The following is a 14,960-nucleotide window of genomic DNA, read 5'->3' on the forward strand; positions in this document are numbered from 1 at the left end:
CTACTTCCAAAGGTCACGAATCACGAAGAAGATGGTATATCAAGGACACACTACTCTCTTACTAGAGGATTATGAACTAATGGAAGATTTTCTTGGATGACCTCCAATATGAATGAATGCCCAAAGCTGGTACGAGCAAAAAATGGTCCACACGGAGTCACATCCAAATGGAATGTCACAATTCTTAGTTTTCTACGAGTTGCCATATTGGACCCACTTACAAATCAACCACTTGTTGGATCCCATGCATATTTTCAAAAATGTGGGTAGCTTACTATGGGACCACATCACATGAAAGAGAAACACTGCAGGGGCAAGAAAGGATTTCAAGGAGACAGACAAGATGGAGGCGCTTTGGCCACCGCAGTCGAGTGCTGATGGCTACTTGCAACTACCTTGCGCTCCTTGGGTTTTTTCCACTAAAGAAGAGCACCTTGTGAAGCAAATTATCAAGTCTATATGCACTTTGATGGGTATGATGCGTTCTCTCACGTACGTATTTTCTAAAGATGACCAATTATCAAGGCTAAAATCCCATGATTGGCATAGGATATGTCAGATTTTTACTACGAATGGATTGTAAGTGGCCTGCATATTTTACTATTTGGAGTGTATTTGTTGTTCATAATGCTTCTTCATTTGTGGCAGTTTATACTACCGATCGCAATCGCAACGCCTTACTCTAGAAATACACGGGGTGATTTACAGGTTGTCAAATTTAGTGCAATGGATCTCACAGAAGGAGATCAAGACATCCTCTGTTGAATTCGCAAGGCGGGGAGTAATGGAGACGGTCAGTCTCTTTGAGAAGTACCTACCCACCAGCATGCTCATGATACATACCCACCTTCTGGTGCATCTTGTAGATAAAGTAGAGTTTACTAGACCCGTCCATACGCGATGGATGTTTTTCTTGGAGCACTTCATGAAAAACCTGAAAGGTTGTGTGTGACAACAAGCTCAGCCATAAGGTAGTATGGCTGAAGGTTGGTTGGTGTCACAAAAGTTAAATCTCTCTTGTATGTGATTTTGAACAGGTAATTTTCTATCCAAACCCCCGACAACCTCGATGGTGGTATGTTATACCTTTATCTCCCCGAAGTGCGAGAGTATATGATCAAAGAAATGTTCCCAGCGTGGATGAGGATAGTATGCAAATAGAGGAGTCGATATTGTAAGGGGTGGAGGTTGCCGAAAGCTTGGAGAATGTAAAGGAGCCAAAATTGGATAACAATGATGGAAATACAGGAGTCCAAGAATTCTTTGAGAATGAGGTTGACTCATTCTTTTGTGGTGACCTATCTATCAACCTTCCAATGTATGCAGAGTTGTGTCGGGAGATTGACATGGGACCATAGGGTACTTCATACTTGGAGCATCCACCTACTTAATTCATTGATGAATCGCTTATAAGGTACATAAGATATGTGTTTTAAGTAAGATCATTTTTTAAATATTTATATTATTGTGCTTTGCTTGATTTATATTGATTATGCTAACATCAATTTTTGTCTGTGTAGGTGACCTTTGTGGATATTTGGATCCGCATGATGAGTCAAGGGATGAGCAACAAGGAGCTACAGGAGATCTTCACACGTATGTCTCTAGATTTGATGGCTCGATTCAGATATATGGCAGACCAAGAGCTGTCTCAGACACCATCACACCATTCTGTTAGATCTACTTAAGTGCACTCTGATGCTTCAGTTTCCTGTAGACGAGGTCAATGCTCCAGACTTGGGCCAAACAAAGGGAGTGGTTATGGGGGATGCTGCAGAGACATGGATGTAGTGAGCCTGCGGTTGGCTCAAGATGCAGGTGCTACTTCTCACTCTCATGCAGGTTCAAGAGATCGTGGCTTAGATGGTTGTTGTGAAGGTATCGAAACAATGTCTCTGTCTCATTGTTCTGCTAGAGTTGTGTCACCTATGGGATTTGTCACACTTGTGGGGACATCTACCGCAGTCACTCCAGCTTTTACTCCAACGTCTGTAGAGGTGGCATCCCTATGGGTGCTACTCTGAGAGATACTACCTCCATAGGTACACCAGATGTACATGTGTCTCCTAGATATTCCCAAGAGCATGGTTGCAGGTGGGAGAGGACACATCTTAGGCATACTCAGAGGGGTATGGACACCTTGTAGATTATAGGACATGAGCCATCATCATGAATGATGAGGGGAGGAGGGTGTGGAGCCCCAAGAGAGACACCAAGGAAAAAGGGATTCTACTACAAGAAAATCTACCTTGTAACATCAACAAGCTTTTATTTCATTCTTTTGATGACCAAAACAAAGAAAACAACGATTCTTCACGTAGCATCATAGTAGATATCTCCCATGGATTTGATAGAATCAACCATAATCTTCAATATCTTCACAGAATCCATAAATAGAACAAAGAACATAAAAGAATACACCACTTTGAATGGAAATCAATCACATAGTATTCATCTCCATTGTCTTCATAGTTTTCTCTCTCAATCTCTCATATAAAGATACATTGTTTTGATAGAATTAGCTCTCTCTCTCTCTCTCTCTCTCTCTCTCTCTCTCTCTCTCTCTCTCTCTCTATCAATAGTACATCATCTCCTCACTAAAATAATCAATAATGACTCTCAATAATCCTTTAGGTCGTGGATGCACCTCCCAAGAGGTATGTCTATGTTGAAGAGGCACCAGAGCCACTACAGTGTCTCTTCATAGCTCACTTTTGTCTCTATCACTCCAGTCTTCTCTTCAATCTTCAGTAGCTGCTTCTTCCATTTGTTTTAGATCTTTTGAACTTAGATTCATCCTTTCCAAAAGTTATATAACTTTTCCAAAGTCACACATACATTCTATAGAACACTTACAGAAGAACTATAGAACAGAACAGAACAGAAACAAAGCAGAGACAGAACAGAGACAGAGGCTCTACAGAAGGTTTACAGAGGGTTATAGAAGGTCATCAAAGAACATTAAATCCTCATAACTCATACTAAAACCATTCCAAACTATCAAAAACTATTCAATAAGCTTTCAAAAGATTTCAATCTTTATCAATCATCAATCCATGCTTCATACAAAAGAAAACCAGAACAAAATAGAAGCTATACAGAAGGTATCAGAACGAATCAGAACCTCAACAAAACCTATCAGAATATAACAAAGCTTCATATTTTCACTAAAAATCATCATGAACTTCCAAAAAATAATCAATATCATCCAAAAAACTCTCAAAAACTTCCATTAACAACCATACATCACTCTAAATCCATCAAAAATCAACCATTTAGATCTCAAAAACAACAAAAATCAGTCAAAAATTTCAGTTTTTTTCCACTCAAGAGGGTGATGGCTCGTATGAGAGAGTTGTGCCAATAAGTTTTTCGGCACAACATCTTGGATCATTCGAAAAACATACCAGAGGTGAGCAAGGACTACATAGTAGCATCCTTACATGAAGAGTTTCCAGTACCCGCCACAGTAGATAGGTTTTCCACATGCTAGATGATGGAGTGCATGTGTGCGTACATGTTACACAGACGATTGGATGCACGCAAGACACTTAAGAGTGGGGTCTCAAATCTCAAGTGGCTAGACGCAGATGACTGGCACCGACTCAGGGAGGAGACTATAGATTCTCCAAAACATTGGAGACAGTAGCGCACTAGGTGGCAAGGGCACGACTGGAGGCACAAGTGGTCCATCATCTTGGGAATGGCGACCATAAGACTTATCTGGAGGACTTTGTAAGTTTTTCTTTTGTTCTGCTTGCTTTTTTTTTTGCAATAATATCCCTTGTATTGACAATCATGTTTCTAACAGTTGTATTTTGTTTTCTTTGCAGCACTCCATTATAAACTGCTTCTGGCTTAGAGACTCGACATGCAAAGAGACATGGTCTCACTACATTGATCGACTGATTGTATGGATGGAGCGGCCTAGTAAGTCACTCATCTTTCTTGTTCGTAGTTACTAATTTTAATTAAAATGCATTATTGTATGGTGGACTAATGTGTAGTTGTTTCTTTTTTTTTTGCAAAGTCCATTCGATGATCCTTTGCGGCGGGACAAGGTTTCAGATGGCGAGGATCTATAGCTCACCCTTGGATCTGTGGAGCACACATCCTCTTCTTTTTTGGTCATGTGATTTATGTAGGCGTTTTCTATGCACTATCTTATTATCATCCTTTGTATCTTGCCATGATTGTACCATCGCTTTCATTACGCAGTCTTGTATTTATTTTATGTATCAGTCTTATGGATTCAAGTATACTTTTCCTTCATGGAGACAAGCATTATACACTTTACTATAACTCTTTTGTATGGCCCAAATAAAGCACATAGTGCTATTTGTGGCAGGGAAGCTTGCTGCCCTGCCACCAATTTTTTTTCCTATAATTGTTGTTGTTAAATTGCAAATTTACTACATGCATCGCTATTAGTGTCACAAATCGTCACTACATGCGTGGCTATTTGCATCTCTATCAGCATTGTCACATATGTGACACTGATAGTGATGCATATAGTGACGATAATAGCAATTGTTCTATGGTGTCGCTAATACTAATGTTTTTTTCGATGATAAGGGAAAAAAAATTTATGAACATTTTTGTCACTTTGAACGTCGATATGAGACCTATATCTTGTAGTGTTTGTGCATAGGGAAATGAAAACATACTTGATACTAATTGTCATAACGTCCCTCAATCCTCACCTCGAAGTTGATGAAAGGGAAATCAAACATGCTTATCCTCCCCTCTTTCTCACGCTCTATTGATAGATACACAAGGGCAACCAAGTTTCTTACATCGATTGATGTAATCCTCACTGCCACTTGTGCGAAGGTTTTATGCCTTGTGCGCAATTGATGAACATGATGGCCGTCAATAGTAGCATGAGAAAGATTGCAATGCAATGCCCAAAAGGGCAAGGGTTAGTTGATTGTAATTGTAAATATCCCCATCGAGAGAAATACTTTTTGAGATGATAGCCATTAATCAGAAAGGGGTCATCAGAAGCGTTGATGACTTGGACTTGGATAGAGTCATTAGGGTTGATAGCAAAAGTACCTTGTAGGAGCCCATCCAACATTGTTGTAGTTTTCATAGGAACTTGCCAAATCATGAATCATAAGCTAAGACCAGGTCACCTTTCTTGAATTTCTTATGCTTGATGACACTTTCATGATAAGCCTTTCGTTGAGCCTGTGTGACTTCCATACACTATGGGGCCATCCTGTGAGTCTCATCCAAACATTCCAAGCATAGAAGATGATGCTATAGTGAATCCTCATCACCTAGGCATTCTTTGATAGCCACTCTCAAAGAGGGTAGCTCTAACTCAACAAGGAAGATGACTTCGGTACCATACACCAGTTGGAAGGGTGCCTATCCTATAGTAGTCTTATGGGAGGTTCTGTATGCCCAAAAAAATTTCTAAGTCGATTGTTCCAATCACGAGATGTGCAGTAGTCGTCCTCATCAAGATTGAACAGATATGATTGGTAACTTCGACTTGTTCATTGGCTCTAGGGTTGTAGGGTGTGGACTTGTGATGGCATATATTGTACAGCTCTATAAGTTCCTCCATAATCTTATTGAGAAAGTGAGTGCATTTGTCACTGACCAGCTCTAAAGGACTATCAAAGCAAGTGATGATATTCTCATACAGAAACGAGGCCACACTGTTGCCATCATTCCACTTCAAAGCTTTGGTTTCATACCACTTTGTGACATAGTCCTATATAGAGCGAAATGTATCTATTCTGCTTCCTTTTTGTTGGCAAATCAATGGGGCTTGAAGTCGATGCCCCACTTCTCGAATGGTTTTGGGGGAACGTTTTCCCATCTGCTCATAAGCATTAGAAAAAAATAAACTCACAAATGGGCCTTTTAGCCCCTTCTCCTCCTTAAAACAAGGAAAAGAGGAGAAAAGAATAGTAAAATAATCATCTTCTCTCTCCACTTTTGCAATCTCGTTTTACATTTTTTATATTATCTACAAAGATATACTCAGATTCATTTTCTCTCCTCATTCAAGAAGTCTTTTTCAACCAAATTTAATATTAAAAAAGGAATTAGTTACGAGAGTTTGGTGCTTCGTTTTCAATGCAAAATGATTAGTAGATACAAGGTAATTGATTTTTTAATCAAGAACAAGGAAAATGAAATTTTAGAAGTTTCTTTTAAGATATTTTGGGGATTTTTTATATTCTAGTTTTTGGTCAAAAAACAAACCAATTGGTCAAATTTCGTATTTTTAGAGATGCTTTTGGAGGTAAAATAGAAATGTCTAAAATACAAAAAGTCTTGGACATCCCTACCCTCTGAGCTATTTTTCCCCATATCTATATACTCTCATGACTCTATTGTGACCTCTTCTTTGTGTTTATGCAACCTTCATTAACAGATTGAATTACTTACACCCTCCTTTCCCTTGGCACCTTTGTGCGTCTCTCTGTGCATCTCCACTCTACCTCCTGTGACAACCAAGTAGGCCCCCCGTTTCTATTAATAGTAATATAAATACAGGAAAGAAGGAGCTGCATATTGAGGTAGAGATTGAATATGCCCCATTATTCAAAAGAACCCATCGTACTAGTGTCAATCCTCATGTTTTGCATGGTTACAGGAAAATGGGATTGAAATATGTGGATTTGTGGGTTAATAGGAAAATCTACCCAATTGACCCCTTAAACAATAGACCTCCAACTTTCTCAGGAAACACAATTTTGCTGAAGTATGTGTGCGAGGGTGAAAATAGCTTGCTTGGCTATACTAGGTGGCTACATGATCATGCGTTCATAGTATTTACAACTTGCCAAGCAACCATAAAAATTTCCATGATGGGATCGCTGCACATCAACTTCATATACAATAGCTCATAGGACAAGTGATGTAACTGAATGACACTATAATTCAACAAAACAATCAAATTATTTCAATGCAAGACACTATCCATGACATTGGTATCTCATATGAGGAGGCAAAGGCATAATTGGATGACTTGAGAAAGATCAACATCAAGCTAACACAGGAGTGCAAACGAAAGAAGAAGCCAATCAATGAGTTAATTGTAAATAGTGGCCACTACTGGAAGCGACATATCAAAGCATGTAAGGTAGCTCAAAAAGAGAACCGAGGGAAGGGTGAGGTTGGATCATGTATTAGTAGATTATTGAAGGCAAGTACATTGGAAAAATCTTTGAGCAATCCTAAGTTTAAGGCTGTGAAGGAAAAGGTGATTGAGTGCACATTAAAAGATGTGTCAAATGAGTTCTCATACACATTCCATTTGTGACAAGGCCGGTATTAGCACAACAACTTACTCAAAGATATTCAAAGGCGTGAAGGCTGGGTTTGGTCATGTACTGAAGAGAAATAGAATCGTGTCTCTTCCTTGACCTTCAAAGTTAATAGAGGCCCGACGACAACTTAATACAAAGGTTTTGGAGCTGATGGGAGATCCCATGTATGTTTAATGCATGGAAACACTAAAGGTTGGGACCAAAAATGCATATGAGGTGAAGTTCACCGAACTCAACAATTACTATTTAGATTTGTACAAGGTGCAGTCGACAATGGTAATGTACTACAATATGTCTGTTGAGGAATGTAATGGTAAATTGCAATTTGTTACAAAATTAGATAAAAGTGAGGTCGTCAAAGGAGTAAATCTTGAAAGAGTTAGTGTAACTTTGATGAATAGAGCTTTACAATTTGACAAGAACAACCCAGGGAACTTTAGTGTTCAATCCGAGCGCCATGTGTGGTGGCTCACTGCATTTGAAGTTCCTAAGGAAGCATTTGAGGTGTTGTAGTTGTTCTTTATGCACACAATCATTCCAAGCATCATCGATCGTTAGGAACATGGTGAGATGCTCTTGGTTGAAGAGTATGGTCAATACTTGGTTGAATGGCATCTTGTAGGAGACTTGAAAACTTTAAAATGCATGTGTGGAATCTCCAATGGTGCAAGTACAAAGAATCTATGCCTATATTTCTTGACAGAGAGGGTGGAAGGAAAGGACAAAAAGAAGAACCGGCAAAGGGTGACAAGTGCTACACCGATGCGCAATAGAGAAGATCCCACTTGGAAGCCCATCTTCAACATTCCATTGGATCGTATTCACATTTGTTCATCGCATGCTTTTGTCAGAATCATGGAGAAACTTATATATGAATACATTTGCTTTGCTTATAGGATGCAACTAGAAAAAGAAGCCATTGCAGCGTGTAGGAATGTGGAGTGAGTGCTATCAAAAATTGGGCTACACAAGCATCAAGTGACAATTGAAAAAGATGAGAAGAGATTGGGAAAATCTGGTAACTTACCAAAAAATCTTTGCTTTGGAGGAGCAAAGGCTAGGAAGTTTCTATCAGCACCCATCAATGAGGAAGGAAATGTCGTGGTTTGTAGGCCGCATGACTATGATGGGTGGAAAAAGTTACATTTTGCAGTTCTTGATCGAAGTAATGGAGGAAAAACAAGGTTGGCCAAAGCTAAGGTTTGGATAAGTCTTAACAAATTGGCTCCCTTACTTCGTAAGATGGTGTTTAACAATGAAGATAAGCAAGAATTTATCAATGTTATACATAGCTTCTACGAAAACATGGTGGAAGCATGGGGCAAAAGCTCTATCACACATTACATGGTGTGCACTAAGTTAATATTTTAAAATTTTATGAATTGTATAAACTATTGAGCATAGTTTTACTCATGTGTGATATGTATCTTTGTAGCATATCCTTGAGACACATGGGCCATACTTTTCAAAAAAGGGAAGCATCAGAATTTGGTCCACACAAGGGATGGAAAATTCACACTGGTAGCGCGTGGTGCATACCAAAGAAAAACTGATCATGGTGGAGGGGTGAATGGTAGCAATCCAATGATCTAATTACTATCTTGGTGGTATAGGATTATAGTACCAAATGAAGCTAAACTCTTGCAAAAGAGAGCAAATGAAAGTGCTAATGAATCGGCTATGCAGACATAATGGAATCACGTCGTGTCACTAAAAGAGTGTGTTATGAAGCCTCAAGGGCCAAAGAAAACCATGCCAAATGGCTAGAAACAAGGCTTTGACAAGGCAGCAAATGGGTTTGAAGAGAGCTAAGATAGTAAGATGAACAATGTGTTCAGTGTGAGTGCAATTCATAGTTTAAGAGAGAAAGAGAGAGTGTGCATCTATGTGAATGAGAGCCAAATGACGAAGAGCCTTATGTATACCCCTATGTATCATATGACGAAAAGGGTAATGCAATCCTTATGGATTCTTGACCTATACTAGTGATGGCATTAGGTAGCGGTAGAGGCAGAGACTTAGAGGGATAGAGGAATTGAGATCACACAAGACACATCTCCTCACGTTGTCCCAAATGGGAGTAAGCTAATGGATCTTAGATGCCGAGAGTGTGGAATCACTCACTTTTTTATCGAATGCCCTAGACAAAAGCCACCCTCTAGTGCGGCAAACGAGCCATCTGTACATTGGGGCTATTTGGAGTTGAGACATTTTAACGGAGAGGACACACCCCTCCATTGCATGTCATGACTCGCACACAGACAAAGCAGACTGCCGAACCCAGCAACTTAGACATAGCCTCGATAGGGAAAAAGAGCCATAGGAAAGGAAGAAGAGGATGGAGGCCAAGGTCATGCTTAAAACGGAGGGTGTTATGACATTGCCCACATGAAAGAAAGTCACTGATGCAAAGGCAAAGACATGCGCTCCAAGGACTACTGAGAAGGGGAATGCTAGGGTAGGGGAGCACCCCAACCCAAAATGCCAACTCAAAGCTATAGAAAAGGTCAAGGAGTGGGTAAAAGAATCCCAAGAACACCTAAAGGATACTAAGTCAATATTGGAAGATGAGATCAATGATCTCTCAAGCGTAAGCACACCAATCTTGCCTCCATGACTAAAGTTGAGGGACGCGACTGTACCACAAGAAGTTTTGCTTAAATAGAGCCTACACGCTATAGTGGGCCAGCAAACCAGTCAGGGCCATTGGTGAAGGAATGTTGGACTAGAAGAAGAGCAAGCAGCTAGCAAGCTTTTTACAATTCTAGTGACCATCCCAGTGACTCTAAGCTTAGGAGATCTACTTAGGCAGCATCCAATGTTGTGGCAAGAACTGAAGTAGTGGATTGAAGGACCAATAGAACAAGGAGCAGTTGAACTACATAATCATGACATGGTAACTTAGATACCCAGTCTAACACTGCACTCAGTGCTCAAGTCCTTGCACATCAGTGCTTTTTGGGAAGGCATTGAAATGCATGTAATCTCATCGGTCCTAGTTCTAAGAGACACCACAAGAAAGGGAATTATAGACACAAGAGCAGGAGTTAGTGTGTTGAGTCACGTGGTACTCCAAGCTTGGGGTAACCCACATGTTGAGAATGCCAAGTTCAATGTCACCCTAGCTAATGGAATGAAAGTTAGGCCATTCGGAGTGTTGAAGAATTGGCTGTTGTTGAAGATCACAGGGGTCCAATTTTCTGCGACCTTCATTGTCATGAGGGGAGTGGATTATGACATCCTATTAGGGTGACCCTGGATGTGCAACACACGAGTCATAGAAGATTGGGGCAATGATCTGATCTTCATAGGCAACCAAACGGAAGCAGTAAGAATAGAGATGGATAGTTGGAGGACTATGCAAGTCAACTTAGATGCCATCTTAGCCATGCTCAAAGGTGATGCGCAAGTTAGAAAATCATATGGGCCACTCACCAAGTACATCCCTTGTCTTGAGGATGAGCAAGATTGGATGCATGTGCTAGCCACAATCGATCTCCCATTCTCAGATAGTGAGGAGTATGAGAAAGCTGTTAAGGCAATTGGTAAGCATAGTGACACACCCCTAGTACCAATCTGCATAATGGCAAGGAGCTTGCATTGACAACCAAACCTTATCAAGGTACAAGTGGCCACCGTCACGGAAATTGAAGATGAAGATGAGGAAGTGGTGGCACCTACCTACCTATGCTTATCGGATGACTACTCAGAAGACACATGTCTTTGATGCACTCATTAACGAGGGAGCTGACTATAACATCCTTACGCTTGCATGATCATTGGACCCTCATTGGTCAACCCCAACTGCAGCCTACCAACACTAAACTCAATCCATTTGGAGGATAGTCCTACTCAGTGCTAGGAAAATGCAAAATAGCGGCCTCTATCGAGACTAAAAGCCTACCTATAATCTTCTATGTGATGCCTAACACTAAGACCGTTGGTCAGGAATCGCTGCTAGGATGCACATTCAAGAAACAGGCACATTGCAATGTCGACTATGACTCGTAGCACATTCACCTTGCCATTGGCAATGTGCGAATAGTAATGGCTTTCAGCTAGAGGGCAGTGCAACTCCATCAAAGCCTACAATGCCATCGATGGAGAAATCTAATGCAAGGTCTAAGGAGCGGGGTTGTAGGTTGACCCATCCCTACAAAGACAAGTTGGCTATAGCCTAAAGGAGACACATCCAAGACCATTGAGAAAGAGCTCAAATAGGGGCTCAAACGACAACCATAGCCACCCATAAGCCAACCCTCACAAACCCGTGACCACAGAATATCAGGTCCTAAGCCTAAAAGGCAAAGCTAGCACCACCAAAGTAGACGAACAGTCAAGTTGTAATGGGTACCCAAACACCTATTGTGTGCTCAAGGCTGTTGGGGGTAAAGGCGCCTTTGCCTAGCTGCATGTGTATTACTACATTGATAGTCACCGGCACTACACACTGCAGGTGGCGGGCACCCGTCACCGTCACTTTATTCTTTATTCTTTTAGTGATAGTTTGAATAAAGAAAGGCGCGGTCACACATTGTGACTATTGGAGTTCCCATTTCTTGTCTCTCTCTTTCTTGCTCTTGCTCTCCTGCCATAGCTCTTGAGTGCAAGCTTCGATCCTTCTCACCTTACAACTGGTATCAGAGCCATGGCTTCCAACTCTTGAGCTTGGCTTGTGGCATTCTCAACTTTCCATTGACACCCCACTCGCATTGGGTCTCCTTCCCGATAGCCATAGCTCATTCCCTTGAGCTCTCGCCACTCCTCGGCTTCCCGCGAGCTTCTTCCCGGCCTATTGAGGCACCATCAGGGCATTCAAGCAAAGGTATTTGATCATTTTCTTCAGGTTTTACTTCAGTTCTCAGGTCTCATAAGGCTGTAAACAAGATTGGGGCAGCCACCATTGAAGCTTCCTTGCTTCATATCTCACTTGCCTTTGAACAAGACTTGTTGGGGCTCATTGTGGGCCACCATTGGCCACTTCTCTTGCCCCCCAACACCTCAAACTTCAGCCACATGAGCAACAAGCCTCCCCTATAGATCTAGATAGTTTGCGCCATCTTCTTGTAGCTTGTGTATAGCACCAAAGCATCCCCCTACTTCCTAGTGGTCATTGACATGATGTTTGGGCTTCATAATGCACTCTTGACATGGTCTATGGCTTGGTCTTGAAGGCTTGAGCATTGGACATTGATTTGGGGCTGATTCAAACACTGTTTGGGACTGTTTACAATAGCTCACAGTCATGTTATACTGATGCTACATTGACAGTAAATTCTATGCTTGTCTAGGCATACATAGTCAATCGGTTTGATGCCTATTGGATGCCGATCAACTTGGGGATGGATTGCACATGTTATGCCATCATTTTTGGACTGATTTGCATATTGAAATTTCTCAGTTTTGACAGTCATTCTTGGCTATAATAACAGTGGCCTGAAGCTCATTTTATTGCTTTGGGTTATGCCTATTGATTTCGGGTTATGTCTTGGATATATGCAATGAAGTATTGATCTTCGGGGTACGACTTCGAGCTTGGATTCCATTGTAGATGCTTTAGGAAGAGCTTTGACATTACACACTCATTGATATGGTTCATGCTTGATAGTGGTATATGCTTTGACAGTGATGCTCTTTGGGTCTATGCATACCCGTTGCCTACTGCTTGATGCTCATGTCTCGATTGATTACCCTATGCATATGTTGAGCTTGAGTGCTCATTGAATCTCTATCTTGGATGCATTTTGGATTATTTGGAGTTGTCTTAGATGTTGTTTGGCTTGTCAGAGTTTATTGGGATGTATGTATTACTCATGGATGCTACCTACAGTTGCTTTGTAGCCATCATGCTCTTGGGATGCTATTGAGGCATTGTCTTGGTCACCTGTCTTTGGCATTTTGACTTGGTTTATTGAGTTGTTGAGCTTGTTTATCCACCTTTTGTGCTAGTGGGAGCATCTTGTATGCTTGATCAACATTGAGCAGGAAGTTTATGCTATTTGAGCATTTTGCATATACTTGAGACTTTGGGATCTCTTACACTTGGATGTTGCATGGTTCATGCACTGATGTCTTGGAGTTGCTTTTGACTTGAGCTTGGGCTTTGCACTCTTGTGAGCATACACCTATTGGTGTTAGGTCTTGCCAGTGTTATGTATACTTTGCCCTATTGTACAGGGGGTATGCCTACTCACTGACGGATGCTTTGGTGACATGTTTGGGTGTTTGCTCATGGTTTTGATGACTGTTTGGTGCTGATTTATGCCCTTTTATGGCTGCTCATGTCTTGGCAGTCATTTACTGACTTGGTGCAGTGATTTGATCAGCAGTTGACTCTCACAGTACCCTGTTGTCATTTATTACAGCAAGCATATAACTCCCGACTGACATGGATTTTTCATGCTGAAATATTTTTTGAAATGATGTACTTTCACTAGTACTTGGTGGGCAACAGCTTTGGTTACACTTTTCTTGCCATTTTCTCTCGATTTGGTGATTTTTTTTCATTTTCTACAGTAAATAGTAAGTAGTTTTGAACTGTCTATAGTCTTCTAGCCTGCATTATGGCGATTTCGTCCACTCATCATGCTATTTTCAACATCACTAAGCTTGATGGTATGAATTAATCTTATTGGAAGAGCCAAATTTGGCAGGTGTTGGTACAGAAATCGCAGATCAAACCTTTGAGGTTGAGCAGGCATCCGCCTGCAACTATGCCAGATGAGGAATGGCTTGAGCTTGATGATTTATGCAAGTCCACTATTGTATTATCTCTCACAGAACAGGTTCATTACAATGTATTTGAGAAAGAACAGAGTGCATGGCAGTTGTGGGATAAAATCAAGAATCTCTATGACAAGAAAAGTCCAACGAGTCAGATGTATTGGCTGAAGCAGCTTATGGATCTGCGCATGAAGGAGAATGTGACTATGTATGCTCACTTGAGCTAGTTCCATGCTATACTCAAGAACTTGACTTCGCAGGACATCACTTTTGTAGAGGATGTCACTCCTCTTTTCTTGCTTGGTACTCTTAATGAGTCATGGGATGTATTTCGCACTGCATTATGTGCCTCTATTGCTACCTTGAAATTATCTGATGTTGAGAGTGCTCTTTTGTAGGAAGAGGTTAATCATAAGAATCTGCATGCCTCTTGTGTGTCGCATGCTATGACATTTAGAGGCAAGAATGATGGATATGGAAAGCATGGCAGTGGCAGTGGCCCTGGACGGGATTCTCAAAAATCTCGGTACAAGTCTCGTGGGAAGTCATGTAGCGAATCTCGTGGCAGGAATGCAGATGTTACTTGTCACCATTGTGGAAAAAAGGGCCATATTAGGCCACAATGCCATGAGTTGTGCAATGAAAGGCGCAAAGATAAGGGGAAAGACAAAGTGCATGATAAGTCTTTTGATCGCAACATTGTGCATGCAAAGTCCAGTGTTAAAATTGAAGAGATCATTGTTATGCAGCCTAAGGATGTTGATGATGATTATATCCTTGCAGCTTCTTCTAGTGCTTCGCAGATGATAGAGATACACTCTATGTATGCACAGTGTTGGCTCTTGGACTCAGGTGTGTTCTCTCATGTGACACCTTTCTGAGAGTGGTTTCATTCATACTGTACTATTTCGAGTCCTGTGCACTTGGGTGATGACAGCTCTC

The sequence above is a fragment of the Lygodium microphyllum genome, chromosome 14, assembly GCF_053477565.2.
Source record: "Lygodium microphyllum isolate KBCC chromosome 14, Lygodium_microphyllum_v1.1.10, whole genome shotgun sequence".
In the NCBI taxonomy this organism is placed as follows: domain Eukaryota; kingdom Viridiplantae; phylum Streptophyta; class Polypodiopsida; order Schizaeales; family Lygodiaceae; genus Lygodium; species Lygodium microphyllum.